General features: G+C 39.8%; 1 pseudogene; it reads right to left on the bottom strand.

Moving 5' to 3' along the window:
• Positions 1–480: 480 nt before the first annotated feature.
• LOC150059235 (guanine nucleotide-binding protein G(I)/G(S)/G(T) subunit beta-1 pseudogene) lies at positions 481–1,339 on the bottom strand (annotated as a pseudogene).
• Positions 1,340–20,543: the final 19,204 nt, after the last annotated feature.

The following is a 20,543-nucleotide window of genomic DNA, read 5'->3' as shown; positions in this document are numbered from 1 at the left end:
ACACAGGGGCCTACATAGGCTTTACACGCGCTTCCATTGAGGCCAAGGTTTTCTTTTCCATTAGGAGGTCCCATTGGAGTCCCCAAATCCTCAATCACACTCAAGTCTAAGTCCCTGAACAGTGAGGCAGGGGCCCCTGTGTGCCGACTAGTATTCCTGGAATTTTTTTAACCTTCTGGTTAGCATTTTTATTGTAGTATTTCCTTTTAAAATTCATTCAAGACAAAAAGAAAACAGAGACAATGGCCCCAGAAGGAATGCACAATTTGTTTTAGTTTACAGCGTGGAGACCCTTCTCTAGTGGGAGTTGTGCTCTTGGTTTCAGCAGCACACGAAGGAGAAGAGGTCTTGCCCTTTGAGGTTCTGAGGGGAGGTGGGTGCTGCGTTGGGATGGTTGGAGAGGATGTACTACTGCTGTCTCGCTTCGAGGGTGGCAGAGTTTTCCAGTCACCATGGTGTGGCATTCACCGGCCATTAGCCTTAGTTCCAGATCTTGAGGAAGCTGTCCCAAGACCCAGTGGCCACAGCCATGCCCTCATCAGTCACCCCTAGACAGCTGGCGTGGTGGTCATGTCCATCCAAAGACACCTGTTCTGTCGGCCTTGAGCTCATCTCAGACATTGCAGTTGACGTCATCGTACTGGACGAGGAGAAGCAGGCGCCCGCTCGTGGAGAAGGAGACGGAGATGATCCCTCCTATGATAGTGTCATGGGAGTAGGTCATGAGCTCCTGGTCTTCCCAGAGGTCAAACAGCCTGCAGGTGGTATCGTATGAGTCAGTGGCGAATGCATTGCCATTTGGAAAGAAACAGATGGCAGGCTCATGGGGTCTCCAGTATGCCCAGTAAACATGGTTGTCTGCTGGCCAGTCTCCATGTCCCACAGAGAACTGGTGACGATCTGATTGTCATCCAGTTATCAGCAGCAGGACAAGTAACCTGTATATACTGCCAGCTCAAGACTCACACGCACATTCCCTTCACCAGCTTTCAGATTGCAAATAGAGTAAATATTGTCCAGGCCTCCGCAGGCCACGTCATTCCCAGAAGGGGCATCACCCGGGAGGAGAAGAGGGATGACACGGACCTTGTGTGTGGTATAACTGTCCCAAATGATGAGTTTTCCATCCTGGGAGGCACTGACAAGAAGTTTTAAGTCTGTGCCCCATTGCATGGCATAGATTTTGGCCAGGTGACCCCACAGTGTCCTTCTTGTGCACATCTGGATTCTTCCCACTGGGTCAATGTTGTTGACCCATCTGTGCATCTGCACAGGCTTTCTGAGCATCTGTAACCTGGTTCTGGAGTTGCTCAGCCTCCTGTTGCAGCTGATCAAGCTCACTTATCTTCATGTCTCTGTTCTAGATGCCCCTTAGAATCAATGATCTTAATTCAGAGTTGTTTCTGATCTGGTCTCCAATACATGTGAGTTTTGTTTCGCCCTCGCTCAGCCTGACGCGCCCACTCCGTCGCCTGGTCATGGCGCTTGCGGGAGCCGGAGGGGCTGGCCCAGGTCTGGCCAGCTGCCCTTGCCACCCTCACCCACCCCTGTCACTGCCACCACCACCGCTGTCTCTGCTGCCTATGTAGTGGAGAGAAGCAGGCATAGAAACAGAAAATGGCACAATCATACGAAAACACAGCTTGGGGACTCATCTCTCTGCCTCTGAGAGTGAAAGAAGGAAGAGTTTCTTAGAGTAAAGAAGCCAGGAAGAAGGAGAAGGGAAGATCTGGGAGAAGCTATTGACCTTGTGAATATCAGCCTAATGAAAAGAAACCAATGTTATAATTCCTTCCAACTCTGAGAGCCTACGATTCCACTTAAAGTCATTCCACTTTAATGTTTTCTTTTTTGTATGAATGGGAATCATAGCTTCCATATAGAGCAAGGGTATTTATGACTACCTTATGTATGGCTATTCTGGCCAATTTTAAGGGATAAAGAGGGTAGCTATTATTCCTGTTGAATATACAATTGGGGGTTTTGAGGAGCCATTTATCATTTGAAAAAAGCAAATAGGCAGGGAAATAGCATTAGCAAGATATTTGCTGGGTATTGCACAGTAAGGCTCTGAGCAAATCAAGCATATAACAGAAATCAAATGGAGGCTGAGAGTAGTCAGCAACCTGACTACTGGGAAATGTTATCTTGAGTTGTCTAATCACTTCTGCTTTTAACTAACTCTTGGTTACACATCACCTCCATAAAGACATGGAGCCAGAGGCAAGCAGGACTGACATGGGATTTGACCCGGAAACTCCCCTGCCTGGAACACCAGAGGTATCAGTTTGCAGGCAACCTGGTTAAACACCATTGGTGTCAGACAAGAACATTGGTAGGATTCTGACATAAAAGTGAGGAGTGGCTGGAGCAAATGAGACAATGTGAACAGGTCTTGCATGCTCCAATCTAAGCTGACCACTTGTCAAAATGGATGGTGCTGAAAAGAGGAGGTGCTATGGAGAAGAAAGATGGGTGCAAATAACGCAGAAGATAATGCCTATGGTGCTTACCTGCCCGTTTCCTGGAAGGAAGAGTCCAAACCAATTAACATCACAGGAAATGTGCCTCGGCATGTACAAAACTTGCCATTTGAACAGAGGGAACAGAGAAGAAAGAACTTGTGATGAATCTGGTTGATAAGCAGTTTCCAAAGCCAAGATAACAAGGGGAGGCATTAGCATCACCACCTTGGTGACACAGCTGGTGATACAAAGGTAGAGCAAATGTCTCCGTTTGCAATAATCTTTTATGGAGTACCACCCAGAGATTCTTCATCAAAATCTACAAAACCATTGCTGAATGATAGAGATTGTGCTGGCCCTGGAATAAAAAGGCTGGAATTTGCATCGACAATCAGTTGGTGATGAGTGATATTTTCCAAGGTGTCTAACACTTCTGAATGTAAGTTTTCCTGAGTTAAATGGGGCAATGATACCCAGCGCATCACTGACTCAAAAGCCAATTCACATTTAGTATGGAAAATCACTTTACAATTGATGCGGAGTGTTCCTGATCAGAATTGGCAACATGACCACAAAAATATCAGCCAATGCAGCAACATTCCTGCATCTCTGAGCTCTTGGTGCCTGTCTGGTCTTTAAACATATACAGAAAGCAGAAGTAAGTGTCTGGTGGATCTGTAAGCTCTGTTTCCAAAGTATAACATCGAAGAATTCCAGTTCTAGTCAACCATTCTTGGTGTGCCCTGAGACTAGCATTGTCAACACCATTATTACTGGGGACTTGTTAAAAAATACTGTTTGGGGGCCACACTCTCGAGGTACCAAATCAGACTCTGGGGACTGGAAGCAGCATCTGTTTTAACAAGTTTTATAACCACTGAACTAGATAAAATTTGATCATCTGGCAAAAGAGATGTGCAAATGACAGTGCTATATGAGAAAAAAACATTTTAATATGAAAGAAATGGGCACTTTGCTGAGGAACTGAAATGAAGTGCCCTAACACACTAAGGTACAACACATACTCAACATGGGCTAGCAATGGTTTTGCTATGAGCTTTACCTTTTTTTTTCCAGATGTTAGTCCCTAAAATTAATGTCTGCACAGAATGTATGAGTGGGACCTTACCTTGAAATTTATCTCTACAGATGTGATCAAATTTAGATACATGTTGAAATAGATGATTAAATCAGTGATTGGAGTGTTTATAAAGAGGGAGATGTGGAGACACAGACAGATGGAGAAGAGGACCATGTAAAGATGGAGGGGAGGCAGAGATCAGAGTGATGCATAAGAAACTGGGAAAGAGGCACACAGACATAGCCTCAGAAACCTCAGAACAAACACCTTGATTTCACACTTCTGGTTTTCTGAACTGTGAGAGAATGAACAACTAGGTTTTTCCTCCTTTATGTTACAGGAAGCTTTTAAAAGCAAACATATCTCAAAATCCAGTAGCTACTCCAGTCCCCCCCCCCACCCCAGTTCCTGAGAGTCTAGGTCTTTCGAATATCAACTTCTAAGCCAAGTAGTTTATGATGATGTCCTATCTGCATATTTATAGCTCAGATAGTAATCTCTTATTTTAGATATACAGATTAAGGTCACTAAGTATCTCTTCGAAAGATGATATAGGATGATGGAAAAGCAATAGGTTTTGGGACAGATTGACAAGCAAGTATGACCCCTGGGAAATGTGACTTACTTAACTACTTGGGCCTCCTTTTGTTTCGTTGTGAAATGAGGTGGTATCAGTAAGCTTTGTCCTCATAACACTCCTTGAGTCTATGATGTAACATTGGTTAAGCACTTAAGAGAGTAACTGGCATGAAATTAAACACAGAAAAGTGTTACTATGTTTATATTAGTACTTTAGTTGTTACTGATAACGACTTCAACACCACTTGCTTATCTTTGGTTAACTCACCAAAGCTATAGCACTCTCCAGTGCTTCTCATTTCAGTGTTGGGCATTGTCATTCTTCTGGTTGCTGAGATTCTGCAGGTTGAAATGGCCACTGACATGGTCATTCCCCTTGCTTATCTCCCATCCCACATCCTGTGGCTCGTACAGGTGGAAAACGTACTTCAAATGCATTTATGTCACTTGTTTCCTGTAGCTTTAAGTTCCCTTGTTTCTCATGGGGATGACAGCAAGGACATACATATAAATCTCCCTGAATCACTCTTGTCCTGCCTGACTCCATGTTCTGCCAAGCTGTCAAGAGAATCTTCTAGAGGAAAAAAAAAGCAATTCAGATGCATGTCAGTCTACAGATATTTGTTGATTGAATGGGGGGAGTCTGTGTTCTGGAATACCCCGGAGTCATCTAGAAGATATGGTTCAAGGTGAGAGAACGATCTGAACGTTTCTTCCTTATTACACTCTAACATTTAGTGTGGAGGTTCAAGGCCCCAAGAAGAGGTTTGTGCAATGAGTGAATGAAGCGAAGAACAGCAGCAAGAATGAAGGATTCTGGCTTCAGGGTTTCCAATGACATTATTTCATCCTGGGCAAGAGCAAGAAGACTGTTTTGTGATAATGCCCTCACACTTTTACACTGCATGTGTACTCAACTTTTTGCATCATGCACTCAACTTTCTCCCAGTTAGTGTGAACAAAGGATCCATATCTACATCCGAAGCCAATCTCAGTTCGTTTGTACCAGAGCCCATCCCATCTTGCCTACTCAAGGGTGCTGCCCTGGCAAGTAACTTTTATCTCTAACACAGATGTTTTTATTAGCAAACGAAGTGGGTGTATGATTCCTCCTCTCTTCAAAACTCCTTGTCCCATGCCAGATTTCCTCCCAGCTACTGTCACATTTCCCTGTCAGCCCCTTAGTAAAATTGTTTCAAAGGCAGACAGAGTCTCGTTGTCTTTACCTGTCCCTGTGTCTCTAAGAAAATTGATTCTGTTCTTTGCATAATGTCTCTTGTTGACATCTCCACAGACCTGCTTATTACAAATCCTTTCCATCTTAATTCGCCTATTTGCAGCATCTGACCAAATGGCCACACCCTCTGCATTGAAAAGATTAAAGAAGTTTTTCTTCTGGATTGTATCCCCATCTTCTCAGCTAGCTGCTTCATCTTAATCACCTCCTATCTTTTCTTCCCACCTCCCTGACCCTATACTCCTGTATGTTCCATCATTCTTTTCTTAAATATCACCCTTCTTTATCCAGATGCTTATTTTCACATAGTCTTACAGCTTTAAGACAATCTACAACTGATGACCTTCAAATTCACAAATCTCTGTCTTCCCTAAAAGTTCCCCACTATTCCCACCAACTCGCTTGACATTTCCACCTAAAGGGATTTACTCAGAATGGTCGTTCCTACCCTGGTAAATGGCAACTTAATCTTTCTATTATACACAAAACCCTAACTCTTCACTTTTAGTCATAGGCCACACTTAATTTGGTGAATGTATTGGTAAACAATGTTGGTCCTGAATTTGAAAAGTGCCCGAATCCTCTGACTCCATATCCACTAGTACCACTGTGTCCCAAGCCCATGTCATTTATTGTTTAGTTTGACATCCAGATTTCCCAGCTCAGACGTAAGCCAGTTACTTCCAAAAGAACAGTTACTTGATTAAAAAAAATGTAAATCCCGGGAGAGAAAGTGGGAGATAAACATGTGAAGGGGTAACAATGTCCAAGAAGTAATGTACCCACTACCTGATGAATGTTAACTACAACCCCTTATACATCACCCCAACAATAAAAACAAAACAATATAAACCCCATGATGTAACAATCAGCTCAAGCTAATTTCATTTTATTTTGTTCTTTACAAATATCCCTTCTTGAATACTTATTTGTGAAACATCTTTGAAATATGATATAAAATTAATGTTAATAAATTCTTTTAATAAAAAAACAAAAATTTGAATCTTTGTAAGAAATAGTACTTCTCTAAGTTTATGTCAGTACTCTTTTGCTTTTTGCACTCCAGTCACCTTGGCTTCCTTTGTTCCCGACATAAACCTACAACATCTGCCTCAAGATTTCATTATTTTGTGTTTTCTCTTTCCAGAATATCCTCCCACACGACTCCAACTTTGTTAGGTTACATACATTCCTTTACATTATTCTAAAGTGGTATCGTTCATCCCAGAAGGAATTTCATTCCTGTGGTTTTATTGTATTCCCCAAGGCTAGAAACTGAGTGTTAGAAATTTAGTCCAGTGTGTCACAGTGATATTCACAAGACAATATGTTGGAAATGATCTTTACAACTCATGGGGGGGTGAGGAAAAGTAGAAGAAAAACATGGGAAGGGGTAACAGTGTTCAACAAGTAATGTACGTACTTCCTTATGAATGTAACTATCACCTCTCTATATACCACCAATAAAATTAAATTAAAAAATAGAAACAGTCTATAATGCAGCAAAGGGGCATGTAAAAATGAGGTGATCCTTGAAGAAGAGCTCAATGGATGAATTTGTCACAGGAGTCAATAAGTTAAGGTGGGCTTGTTATGACAGTGAATTCTGCCCCCTCTTGCTATTTCTCTCCTACTCTTATACCCTCTATGATGGGACTATGGAATAAGTGAGAATCCTAGATCTGATGCAGAGAAGCTCCCAGGACAGGAAAGACATGACTAAGATCCACATGGGAGGAGCTGAGGACTAAGTCTGGAAACACAGGGACATTCAAGACATTTGAGTAGTGAGTTGCCCTGGGGTGTGAAGTGTCCTTGAATGGCAGAATTAAATCCAATTTAGGAGAATTTGAGCATATCAGAACATAGTCCTTGCATTCTTGATAGGGAAAGCTTCAGGATTCTGTAAGTCCCCCACGATCTTAGGATTCAGTGTCTTGAGGAAGCCTTAGGGGAGCGAAGAGTCTGACACGGCCTCGCACAGGTCACTATTCTGAAAGGGAGGACTACAGTACCTTTCTTCTGTTGCCTTCCAGTGGGGGCTTAGAACCAAAATTGCAGTTCTGCAAAAATGTTGACCTGAGGTTTGGACATGGCAACATCTGAAGTTGCTGGCGGAGGCTGTCAGTATGACAACTGCAACCCAAAAAGACCATCTGCCTGCCAAGAAAGTCTGAAAAAGCCAGTATGATACCTGATTCTCCCCATCACTTTGTGATGGGAGCCAGTGGAGCCAATATGATGGCTGGTGCATGATTCCATGTCAGTAGGAGGCCTGGTAGACCTTAAGAGACTTCAGATACTTTTCTGACTTTCTTGGAAGAGTAGCATTGCTGTGTGAGCCTTCAGAAGGATGAGAAAACAGCTGGAACTGAGTTCTGGCATTTTGGCTGAGCACATTATAGATTATACAGTTTTCAACTGACCCTCAAATATATGAATGAATTTGAACAGGAGTCCCAGAACTGACTCTCCAATATGTGGTTGTCTGTATATGCATGAGTAAGTGCAATGGAGACCAGAAAGAATGCCCAACTACTCTGCAGGCTGGTGAGCAATATAAATATTCACTCGTTTTTTTTTTTGTTTTTTTTTTGCAGGTCCTGGGCTTGAGCTCAGGGCCTGAGCACTGTCCTTGGGCTTTTTCAAGACTAGAGCTTTACCACTTGAGCCACAGCACCACTTCCGTCTTTTTTCTATGTATGTAGTACCAAGGAATTGAACCCTGGTCTTCATGCATGCTAGGCAAGCACTCTACCACTAGGCCAAACTCCCTGCCCAAATGTTCAGTGTTTTAAGTGCTGAATTTTGGAGTGGTTTGTTACGCAGCTGTTACTAATGAACACACCCCTGGAGATTGGGTGAAGATCAATAAGTCAGTTTAGGCACTCAGGATATCTCAGCTATAAAATTTTGACAGTCTGTGTAAAACCTGATGCATTTCTTCGGATTCAATGTAATTATGCATACTGAGTTATTTACTTAGCACCCAGCATGTAATTAACATTCAACAAATTCTCTCACCATTACTAGTATTTTTGTGAGTGAAGTGAGGAAATAAAGATATCACATTGGAATAAATTCCATACGACATGCTTTCTTTCACACATCAAAAAAGGCGGAATAGATATTTGCTTTATCTTTTTTTGATTGATGTGTTTATTTTGAGAGAAATCATTTCCTTTACAGTTCTGGGCCCTGGGCACTTGTCCAAACCAACACAAAGAACTTCAGATGACAACACCCTCTCACCTACTTCTTCATGGCAGCCACATACTTGCTTTGTTGTACACATTCTCTTGTGAAAGCCCTTTCTCTGCCTGGGTGTTGTAGGTGTTGAAATTTAACTGGTCAGGACTAAGGAAATAGCTTGCTTTTGTAACCTCAAACCCTTCCGAAGCTCAGGAAGAACAGAACAGTCAAAGAAGGTCAAGAATGTGTCACAACAAATGCAAGAGCTGAATCTCCCACTTTTAAAACTCTACAAAAATATCCTCCACAGAGATCTTTGTGTATATTATCTTTACATTTCAGAATCCAATGCAGAGCTTAAAGTATCCTTTGTTCTGCAAAGGTGAAGGTATCATAAGTCAAACACACAATGATCTGACTTACCAATAAAGACTGCAAGGTCTAAATGCGGATCCATCAACCGAACCATTCACCTTAAAGACTTATAATAATGAAGGCCTTACTATCTCCTGTAACAATCTCTTTGACTTGGGAGATAGATATTCAAGCACAATGAATTATTGATTCAGGAAGCTGTCCCAGTATGTAAGAGAGGGACACAGAGAACTGGCACAGGAGAGAGAAGGAAATAGATGTAGGGTAGATTTCTAGTCAAGCTGCTGCTTCAGGTAATTGGACCTTAATCCTGCAAGGAAAACTCTAGGATCCCAAGCCTCCAGCACATATGCCTCAGGATTCTCCAACCCAGGAAGAGAAAGGTCTGAGGTGTTTATTTGTTGGTTTGTACAAATACGGGTTACTGAGAAGAGTTCATTCCCATAAATGCGCCCTGTATTACTGGCGAAGACCTGCATGCCTTGGGCCTTCTGGGAAAGGGAGCCTGATGTTTGTGGTTGGGTTTATATCACTGACAGAGCAGCAGTTGAGGGCTGTGCACTGGACTGCAACACAGTGTGCCTTTGGATGTGAAAATGTTCTTTTAAAAAATAGAAAAGGAGAGGAAAGGGGGAAGTCAAGTTGTGAGGGGGGGGGAAATGGGAAACAGGACATGAGAAAGGGTATCAATATTTTTGAAGTAATGTACCTTCTATCTGATAAATATAATGTAACCCTTCTATGAATTACAATAAAAATATATGAAAAAAATAGAAAAGTTCTCTCTCTTTCTTTTCTATCAGCTAGGGTCTCCTAGCTGATTTACTAGCCTGAGCGTCAGTACATTGCCTAGTCCTGGTCAATAATTATCAAGCATCTCATTGGTTCACTGATTTGTTTAGAGGTAAGTTGTAGACAAGCAAGTTTGTTCACAGGCCATCATGAGATTTATTTTTTCTGGAGTATTTAGGAAAGGGAAAATAGTCTTTCTGCTGGGATTATTAAACTGGGTGGATATTGGCCTAAATGTTCTCATTAAATCATCCCTGTCTAGAGATTTACAATAGAGCAAAACCTAGAATACATAAAGCCATATAGGATGATGCTAAATGAAAGGACCTCCAGGATATAGAAATAAAAGCCATATAATGTGTGATTGTTGTCCTTAATGTATTGTTATCTCTCATCTCTTTTGCTGTCCCTTGGCTATCTCATATTGGTACAGTATTTTACCTTGTTATCTGATATATTGTATATATGTTTATTTGGATATTTGAAATAGGATAGGGAAGGGGGGGAAACAAGATGAGGGGCAGGGGTGGGGGAGTGAAATTGGGATCAAGACATGAGAAAGGGTATCAATGTTTTGAAGTAATGCACCTTCTTTCTATCTGGTGAATATAATGTAACCCTTTTATTAATTACAATAAAACTATATGAAAAAATCATCTCTATCTAGTTATCAAATACTAAATATAATGGCAATAGGAGAAAATAGTGTACCATCCCATTTGAGTATCTTTATCCAGCTAATTGAGTTTTGCACCATACAATGATTTATAACTGGCCCTGCCGGCTATACCTATACTATATTTCCATCTATTTGTTTTGTAGAATATTTCATTTGACTTAGAACTACTCAAAAGAGACATCAAGATTAAACTGTCTTCCCAATACTGTTCCACTATAGATAAAAAGAGGGTTGTTTGGTGTAAGTCACAGGTACTTATGCAGTAGTTGAAAACTGGAAAAACCTGACATTTCTACAAAGAAGACATGCACATGACCAGTAGGTATATGGGAAAAAATTGCCAATACCAGGAAAGTGAAAATAAAAACTACAATTTACTGTGAACTTACACTTGTCAGAATGGCTCATATCATCATAGCATGTATATATGAGTTTGGATGTGCATGATACACATATATGTATGTACTTGACATATATTTGATGTTTTCTTCTGTTGGGATCATTTTGAATGTTTAAAGACCCTCAGAAAAGGGGGAGGAGGGGAGGGAAGGAGAGGAAGGGGAAGAGGGAGAGAGGGAGTATCGGCAAGCCTGTGAAGAAATTAGAACGCATACTACAGTTAAGGGGAATGATTTTACAAAAAAAAATAGTTCAACCACCATGGAAAATAGTATGTGGGTTATTAAAAGACTGGAAAAAGAACTGCCATATGATCCAGTAATTTCATTTCTTCAAATTTGTGGGAAAAAAATGGAAATGAGGATGTCAAAAGAGATATTAACATGCCATGGGTCGTGAAAACAACCCATCTGTCCACTGACAGAAGAGTAGGTGATGAAAGCATGATATACAGACCCCAGATAGAATACTATCTAGTCTTAAAATGAATGAAAGGCTGCAACATGTTGGCAATATGACTAAACCTTGAAGACATTGTACTCAGGGAAAGAAGCCAACAACAGAGCAACACCTAATGCAGTATTCCACAGATCTGAGAGACATGAAGCAGCCCAATTCATCGACTCCAAGAATCTTCTAATAGGCTTGAGCGAATGAGGAGGGCAGAAGTGGATATCTAGCTTATAGGTAGCCACTGACAGTCAAGATGAATAAACTCTGGAGAGTAGTCAGATGGCATTCTATCTGTAGCCAGCAAGGATGTATTGTATACTCATAAATCGCATGGAAGTGTTCTGACCACAATAAGTGTTCTCCAGACTCCTCAACTTCAGTTTCTCACATGGGAAGCAAAAACTGTTTCTTACTCTTTTTTTTTCTCAGTTTCCTTCTGTTAACGCTATTAGGCTACAACAAGTCCTTGCTAAAACTTTCAAAATGGTTTTAGAATAAAGTGATACATATGTATGACATAAGATAATAAAAATAAATTGGGCCACAAGTTTGGCCTAGTGGTAAAGTGCTTGCCTAGCACACATGAAGACCCAGGTTCAATTCCTTGGTACCACATGCATAGAAAAAAGCCAGAAGTGGTGCTGAGGCTCAAGTGGTAGAGCTCTAGCCTTGAGAAAGTCCAAGGACAGTGCTCAGGCCCTGAACTCAAACCTAGGACTGGCAAAAAATGTAGGCAATGCAATTATAAAAGTAAATACAACTTAACCAAGGTTTTTTAAATTCCAGAACTGTATTTGTTAAGTTACCTTAGATCTTTATTAGTTGTGTGTCCAAGGATAATATACTTGAACAGTGTGGACATCAGTGAGAAGAGGAGCTGCTGGGGATGGATTCTGGTGGGTTTTTTTCCCAGTCCCGGGCTTGAATTTAGGGCCTGAACACTGTCCTTGGGCTTTCTCAAGGCTAGTGCTGTACCACTTGAGCCACAATACCATTTCTGGCTTTTTCTATATATGTGGTACTGAGGAATCAAACCCAAATCTTGTCTGGCTTGCATACTAGTGACTTATTCCATTGGGGAAAATAATGATTTGCCCCTAATAAAGGGACAAATTACCTAGAGGTTTATGCTAGGACCCATGACTCTACTTATTTCCCCACCTGCAGGGCCAATTTTAACAACTTACCCAATAATCTGGTGGAATCTACTCAAAAGTTTAGAAAAGCTATAAGACCTGGAAACCCAGAATAATGAAGCACAGGGGCTGACTAATCATTTCAAAACAAATCAGGTTTCTAATTTTATTGTCTGTGGCACTTTTTGGCTCAGAGAGTATATTTGGAAAATCATGTCCTTTCTGAACTATGTATTCTGTCCTTTAATCTATTGCTAAATGGTTGCTTTCAATTATTATTATTATTTTACTATTCTTAGTAGTATTTTTAGAAAGAAGACTTCTATTGTTTAATCTGTAGTTGAGTATCCTAAGAAATAGAATTAGAGATGGAGATTTGCGTGCAGGGAATTTGTTGAGTAGTGTCCCCAGGAGCAAAAGAAGACTGACTAAGAGAAGACTGGGCAGAGGAAGAATTGGGACTGCTAAGTGGGAGCAGCTGAGCTCTCAACCCATCTGAAACAGCACGCAACTTAAGGTTCTTGCTGAACACAAGCTATGGGCCTCATTGTTGTACATCTACATTGACTCATCCTTATGTCATGGATCTCAAAGTGGGAGCTTAACCCGGGCAAACTTGCCCCCTTCTTAAAAGGAAAAAACGAATCAGCCAACAGCCCAGCAGCCTGGGAAATTAGTTTCTTGATTCTATGGAAGGTCTCAATTATACATCAAGAAAAATTTCAAGAAAAATTGGGGGGAAAAAGTCTTTTGGTTGATTCACACAAAAAGAAAAGAAAATGTCAACACAGGAAATGAGCAATGAGTGATACTTCATAGTAAGGAAAGCAAAATGACATAGAAACATCTTGGGATTCGACAGACCTGGAATTTCATTCTTAATATCCTAGGTTTGGTGTGATCTTAGGAGAAAATTATCCACATGACAGCTTTTCCGAACAATATGGTTTTTTCACTTGCAAATTAATGATATTGATAATGCTATTGGCTGCACGACATATCTGAGTTTTGGAATAAGAAAAGGCACTTGGTATAACACCTGATTTTTCCCTATCTTTTGCCCAGTCTGGCCTTGAATTCATGATCCTCCTATCTGTTAGGTACTGACATGACAAATGTGTTACCACGTCAGGCTGTCCGGCTGGTGCACAGAATTCTTCTCAAATTGCTGTTAGGTGATTGGAGAAGTCATCCTCTCACACTGTACAGTAAAGTGCTTGTCAAGCTCCTGGTAGCGCTCCTTCTGGAACATTCGCAGTGTAGTCTAGTCATGGAAGGTAAAGGCTTATCTGTCCTGGAAGGAAATTTGTTGAAGGCAAAGTTTATCACTGATCTCTGGGGCCTAGCCCGTGGAGCCATGAGACCCAAGGCCTGCCTAGTTTTTGTTTTGTTTTGTTTTTTCTGGATGAGAGTACTTTGTGCTCTGAACTTCATGAAACAAAACAACTAGTTTTTGAGTTTGGACTCAGACCAAAAGGAATTAACAAAAAATGTTTAAGTGGATATAAAATGTTCCAGGAGTCATTTAGAAATGCCAAGTATCCACTGCAAAGTAACTAAAGCTTGAGAGTACCTAATTTATGAGCTTCCATGAGGGAAGCAGGCTTCCTTGAACATTTACCTGGTTCAGGCTCATGTCTATATTTCCTGAGATATCAACAATAATCCAGGCATGCATACCATTTTTTAAAATATTTTCATTGTATTATCCAGCACAGAGCTGAAGAAATTGTAGCACATGCAGATAAAATCTTGTCCCAGGTTGTCTTTCATTGTTGAGAAGAATATAGGTAAAAGATGTAAGGTTCATAGGTAGGTTGCAATGTAGGGTTTATTGATGGTGCCATTGTGATTAACTGGCAACTGTGTTTGAATTACTTAGCAATTCTAAGACTGATTCGCGGCGCCTCTGTGAAATGCGATGGTTCTGTTGCACCACAGATGTCGGTTAAGCATTCATTTAAATATTAAATGTGATTAAATGCAATTAAGCAGAAGTGGACTTATGACTCAAGTAGAGAAACATCCTTGAGTGGAAAAAAGCCAAGTGAGAGCATGGAGTCCCAAATTCAAGTCTCAGTACATACATAAGCACACATGAATAAATGCAATTAAGCAGCTAGTGAAACATGTAGACTAGAAATGAACCTGTCTCCTGAGTCCTAACTCAACATTACTTTTTAAAATGAGCCATCATTATTAAACTCCAGTCACCACTATAAGTTCATCAGAGATTGCAGTAGATCCACGGCACTCTCAAATGCCATGAGAGCCACAGACTTCATCCTTGAGTTCACTGTGAATGTCTCCACCAATTTTTACCCCTTGTTGAATGAGACTGAAAAAGACCCAGGTGGAATGTGCTGTTTCCTGACTTCCGCTTCCGGCTCCGTGACACTGTTTAAAGCTCACGAACTGCACAGTGATTAGAGACTGTCACTTAGAGTACGGCATGATCCAAGCCGTTGAGAGTTCTGTGTCCTTGGAGACATCAAAAGCAAGGCACACCTACTACTCTAAACATCTGCCAAATGAAGTCTGCTGTACAAACTCCAACAAATATGAAACTAGCTGAATATCAAAACAGTGATTGTGTATGGAAGATTCTGAAGTTCCCAGATGTGCCATGTCATTGAACTGAGAACATAAACACGATCAACTTCATAGGAATAGATTCTAACTTTTTGTCACGATAAGTCTCTAGTGTTGCCAATGTTTCCTGTATTCTCAAGTAAACTATGGAAAAGGTATATCAGTATATACCCACAGCATTTGGGAGAGATAAATGTGGTTATTAAGTCCTGGTTCTTTGCCAGGTTCTGCATCCTATTTTTTTTTTGCCAGTCCTAGGGCTTGAACTCAAGGCTTGAGCACTGTCTTTGGGATTTCTCAAGGCTAGAGTTCTACTAATTGAGCCACAGCACCACTTCCAGATTTTCCTATGTATGTGGTACCAAGGAATCAAAACTGGGTCTTTGTGTATGCTAGACAAGCACTCTATTCTTAGGCCAAACTCCCTGCCTACATTGGATTCTTTAGAACCATTATTTTGTTCATTCTTTGAAATTATTATTAGCATCATCCCTCTTGATGGATTGGAAAACAGGCTAGAGATAGCCAAAAGAACTGGTTCAATCATGTATTTGGTAAATGGTAGAACCATACTTTATGTCCTTTGCCTTTTGTTGAATATAATTTATCCCAAATTAAGAGTATGTTTCTATACATGTTGTCATAGAATCATGTCTAAAATAATATTTATGTAAGTTGGAGTTTCATGGGTAGGAACAGACGAAAATGAAATTATAAGCAAAATATAGAGTTACATGCCTATAATTCCAACACTTGAGAGTCTGGAGTAGGAGGAGCTCAAGTTCAAGGCCACCCTGTGCTTCAAAATTGAACAAACAAATCAGTAGAAGATAGAATTTTATAAAGGTTTATTCTTAAGTCCTGGATCCCAGATAATTATGCTGTTGATCTTGTGTCACCTAACTGTTCAGGCAGAGGCAGAAAATGGATATATTATAGGCATAAATTAAAATGTTTTAAGAAGATTTACATAAATTGATTTGCTGAGTCCCTGTGGCACACAAAACTCAGAAGATGAAGAAGAAAATTTATGATAAGCATTGCTGTGACTCAGTGTTGGGATTTGGGGAGCACTGGTTCCATCATTTTTGTTCCACTTTATAATCACAGGAATGTTTTGTACTCTGTAAAACCTCAGATATTCAGACTTAGCTGATGGAGGGCATTTATATCTTTTACAAGCTGTTCATGTGGCTCTGCTCTGCACCACAGCCAGAAAGGCATACACTGGAATAAATGATCTTTGAATTCTGCTGAGTAGAAACTTGGTGTTTGGAGAAACCCAGAACTGAGTAGGTGATATATAATCTCAATTGACTTCTGGAAACGCAGACTGAAGTTCTAGTTTGAACTTAACTTGTAAGGCAAGTTTAGAATGGAAAATATTTGTTGTTTAGATGTCAGGCGTTAGTGCTAGAAGCTTCGCATTGCTTTTTTCAGTAAACGTACAGAACAACCCAGGTGTTATTGTACTTCAGGTATGGCAATGGGATTTCACTTTGCTTTCACCCAGTCTGGTTGATTGCTGAAGCTTGCAGGTTTCCTATTTCTGGTATGATTTTTGAGCAAATACTGGGAAGTTGTTAGAAATGTAAAATGTTGGGCCCTATGGACCTAATTCCAAGACCAAAGCATGCATTTTTTAGCAAGATTTGTCGGTGATTCCTATTTACATTGAAAGTTGAGAAATGCAAGCCTAGAGCCATGTCTGGAGAGAATTCCATGTTCATGTCAAGGCAGTGACTAACGGCACAAAGTGGTCTCATAGACCAGTACCATGTGGACTGGGAATTATCATGTAAGCTTCACATAGTCATCTAGAAGGCATAAGACAGGCATAATATGGCAATAGTAAGTTCTTAGATTAGTCACTGGTCCTTCTTCACTAAACAATTGCTGATCTCCTTAAGCAACATGACAAAGGGAACTACATGGTTCGATCCTGTCATTTTCTATGTGTCCATCATTTCTCTCATTGTGCAGTGCTTATCCTACCTACGCAGGTACTATCACCTTGTGCCAAACACCAGGCTGTTGAGAACGGCTTGCTTGTTGAACATTTCAATGGCATTTCAATCTGGGTATCTTCTGCACTTCTAGCCAGTTTTTAATTGAAATGACTTAGGATTAAGTATCGCATTTCTAGTCTGCATCCTAGGGCTTTCTAGTTCACATGCTAGGATTGCTGAGAGGAATTGACTTTGGTCAATCCTAGGTATATTAATTTGTTGTTTTACTTACATGTGATGATATGGGCTATGGTTCAATATGGGGAAAAAAGTATTCCCTGGCCTCATCTGTCACTAGGAAACATTAAAGTAATATTCTAATATCATGGGTTACATGCATATCAGAAAAACTTCAATATATCAATCACTGATGTTATACCCACTGGTAATTATTAGACTGAGAGTTGCTATGAATATAAGAACCTGAACAATAATTCATATAATCAACCAATACTTGTTTCTATTAAGTCATATTATAGGAAGTTACCAAGGTATGAATTGGACTTTGAGAAAGAACATTTAATATGTCAGTAGGTCCAGTTGGAGGAGACTCAGAAATGATTTAAAGTGCTTTTGCAGTTAAACTGTCTCTTTCTTAATTCCAGGTTCTTATCAATGATCTCTCCTTTAAGAAATAGCAAGTACAGACCGGGTGATATAACTTATTGGTGTTTTTTCACAACTGTAGTCAGCTTTGGTTTGTTTTTTTAATGTTTTCCTCTATAAGAAAAGCTGTATACAAGGGCCTCTTCCTGATGATGCCATTGTTTTAAAATTGTAAATGCTCCTGTGTCAATATGCTAATATTATATAATGCCAATGTTCTCAACTATCAGATCTCCAATGTTACCCTATCTTTTTTCTTTATAAAGCACATGTCATCTATAGAAGAAGTGGTTTCTTGTGGCATTTTCATACATGTCAACAATGTGTCCTGTCACAACATTCAACTCTCCATTTCTCACCTCATCATCCCTTTCCCTTTTAAAGCGACTCCAACATATTAGACACACACACACACACACACACACACACACACACACACACCCCACACTCATACATATCTATGTACACAATCATATTCCACATCATTCACCTTTACTGTTAGCCTTCCCATTCACCCCTGGTACTTTCCCCCCAACACAGATAATCTTTTTAAATTTTAAATAGAATCACAATCTTATTGCATTTTGAGCATAATGATACATTTTCTTTCATGTGAGATCTGCTTTCGAGTTTGTGTCTCTGTGCTTCAATTGTTGTACTTTGGATTCATTTCTCAGTTACAAAGACTTGCAAGGGAGGGTGATATTGAGATCTGGATTCAGGGCCTTTTAAGTTTTGGCTGATTATTCTGGAAATGAGGTCTCACAGAGAGTTCTACCCAGGTGCTTTCAATTGTGATCTGCCAGATCTCAGCCCCCTAAGGAGCTAGCTGGAATGAGAGTTGTCATCCACTGGGACCTAGCTCTGTTCTAACATGGTTTGCAGCCTCTGGATTCTTTTGTTGATTTCTTGTATAACTTCTTTAATTATTTTTATTTATTTATTGGATACCTTATTGTTACTGTAGAGTTGATTCCCAGAGGGATTACAGTTACCTAAATCAGGTAATGAGTATATTTCATTTTGAACCATGCTACCTCTTCCCTCATTTTCTCCCATTTTATCTCTCCTGAACTCTCTCCTCCACAAGTTATATAATTCATTTTCAACATAGAGTCTAATGAGTATCACTGCTGCATTAGTTTACCTTTGGCCCCTCCATTTCTGAGTACGAAGTGTACTTTAGATATGAAGCCCTTGTCTTATGCTTACCTGGTAGACATCTCCCATTCAGTGGGGTTTCTGTTTATCCTGTTAGCTTATGCCCTTTGCCATGCAGAAATTCTTCAGTGTGATGCAATCTCATTTATCCAGTTTTTCTTTGACTTGAGGTTTTAGATCTTTATGTAGGAAATTTGGACTCATGCCTTGGAGGTGTAGTATTTCCCCTCACCCTTCCTGCAATTTTGTCATTGTGTCTACCCTTATGTTCAGATCTTTGATCTATTTGGAATTGATTCTGGTGCAGGGTGATTGATATAAAAGGATCTAGCTTCGGTTTTCTGCATGCATATGTATAGCCAATTCTGGCAGCACCATTTGCTGGAGAGCCTTTCTTTCAATTTGTGTTTTTGACTCCCTTCCCAAATATTAGGTACCTATATGTCTGTAAGTTCATTTCCGGGCCTTCTATTCTGTTCTATTGGTCATCAGGCCTATTCTTGTGCCAGTACCAAGCTGTTTTTATTACTATGGCTTTGTAATAGAGTTTGAAGTTTGATATTGATATTCCTCTAATTCTGTTCTTCCTGTTAAGGATTTTTTTTTCTATTTGGGATCTTCTGTTATTGCATCTGAGTTTTTGGATTCCTTTCTGTATTTCTTTGAGGAAGTTGTTGGGATTTTGATGGTCATTGCCTTGAGTTTGTAAATTACTCTGGGCAATATTGCCATTTTTTTATGATGCTAATGCTTCCCATCCAGGAGCATTAGAAGCCTACAACTTCCATGGTTTCTATTTTAATGATGCTTTTTTATACAAAGAAATCCAGAACAGTAACAAATAATAAATTGTGTATTAGAAATTTTACTGGCCTTCTGGTTAAGCATAAAATATTTTAATAGTGTGAATAGTTGATGAATATTTGTAACAGCAGCACTAATGAAAGAACGAGTCATGGCAGAAAAGCAAATATTTGTTCATTGACCAAATGTAAAATATCATGGTATTGATTTTTCTCAAGCATATTTTTAGTACTAAGCACCTTGTTCTCTATGACATCAAATCATAAAGCAATGCTAAATCAACAAAGCCTTGGTAGATGATACAAGTCCTGGTCCAGGAGTTGCCTTTTGCTTGCTCTACCTATTAATATCCAGGACACCTAGACTTTACTCATTCCTAGCCAGAGGAATACTTCACATGACTTGAAAGTTTCAAAGAATATCCCAAGCACAATATAATCTAGTTTCTCAGTCCCACCACTTAGGCCCATACATAGGTTGCTTGTAGATGATATGCATTGGCTCTTCTTGACAGTGCAAGATATTTTATGAAAAGATCTTGGCTGAGATTTTCTACCATTCATGAGGCTTGGTGAATTTACCTAATTCTGGGCCTTAGATTAGGAAATGTATATACCTATAGGTATAAATGATTCTCCAAATTCGTTCTCTTTTCTAGAACTACAATACTATTTTCTTAATTGCTTAGAAGTATACAGATGTTATAGGTGAATGAAAACATGAACAGTGATCTCAAATGGGTGAGAGTCAAGTTCCTTCTCTGTCATCTGCCTAATGAGTTGTGAGGATTATATAAATTATTCCAATAATATCACAGATAAAGTAAGTACCCTGTATGTATATTTGATATCAATGTTGTCTTTTCTTTCATTGTTCAGATAGTTAACAGCACCGATATGGCAGAATTTTCTAGAGCAATTTTTCCAGTTTCAAGTCATTTTGTAATAGGGTGATGCTACATCGAAAGGGTTCTCTTTCTCAGA

Source organism: Megascapheus bottae, chromosome 9, assembly GCF_031878675.1.
Source record: "Megascapheus bottae isolate mThoBot1 chromosome 9, mThoBot2.hap1, whole genome shotgun sequence".
NCBI lineage: Eukaryota > Metazoa > Chordata > Mammalia > Rodentia > Geomyidae > Megascapheus > Megascapheus bottae.
This window is presented reverse-complemented; position numbering and strand designations above follow the sequence as displayed.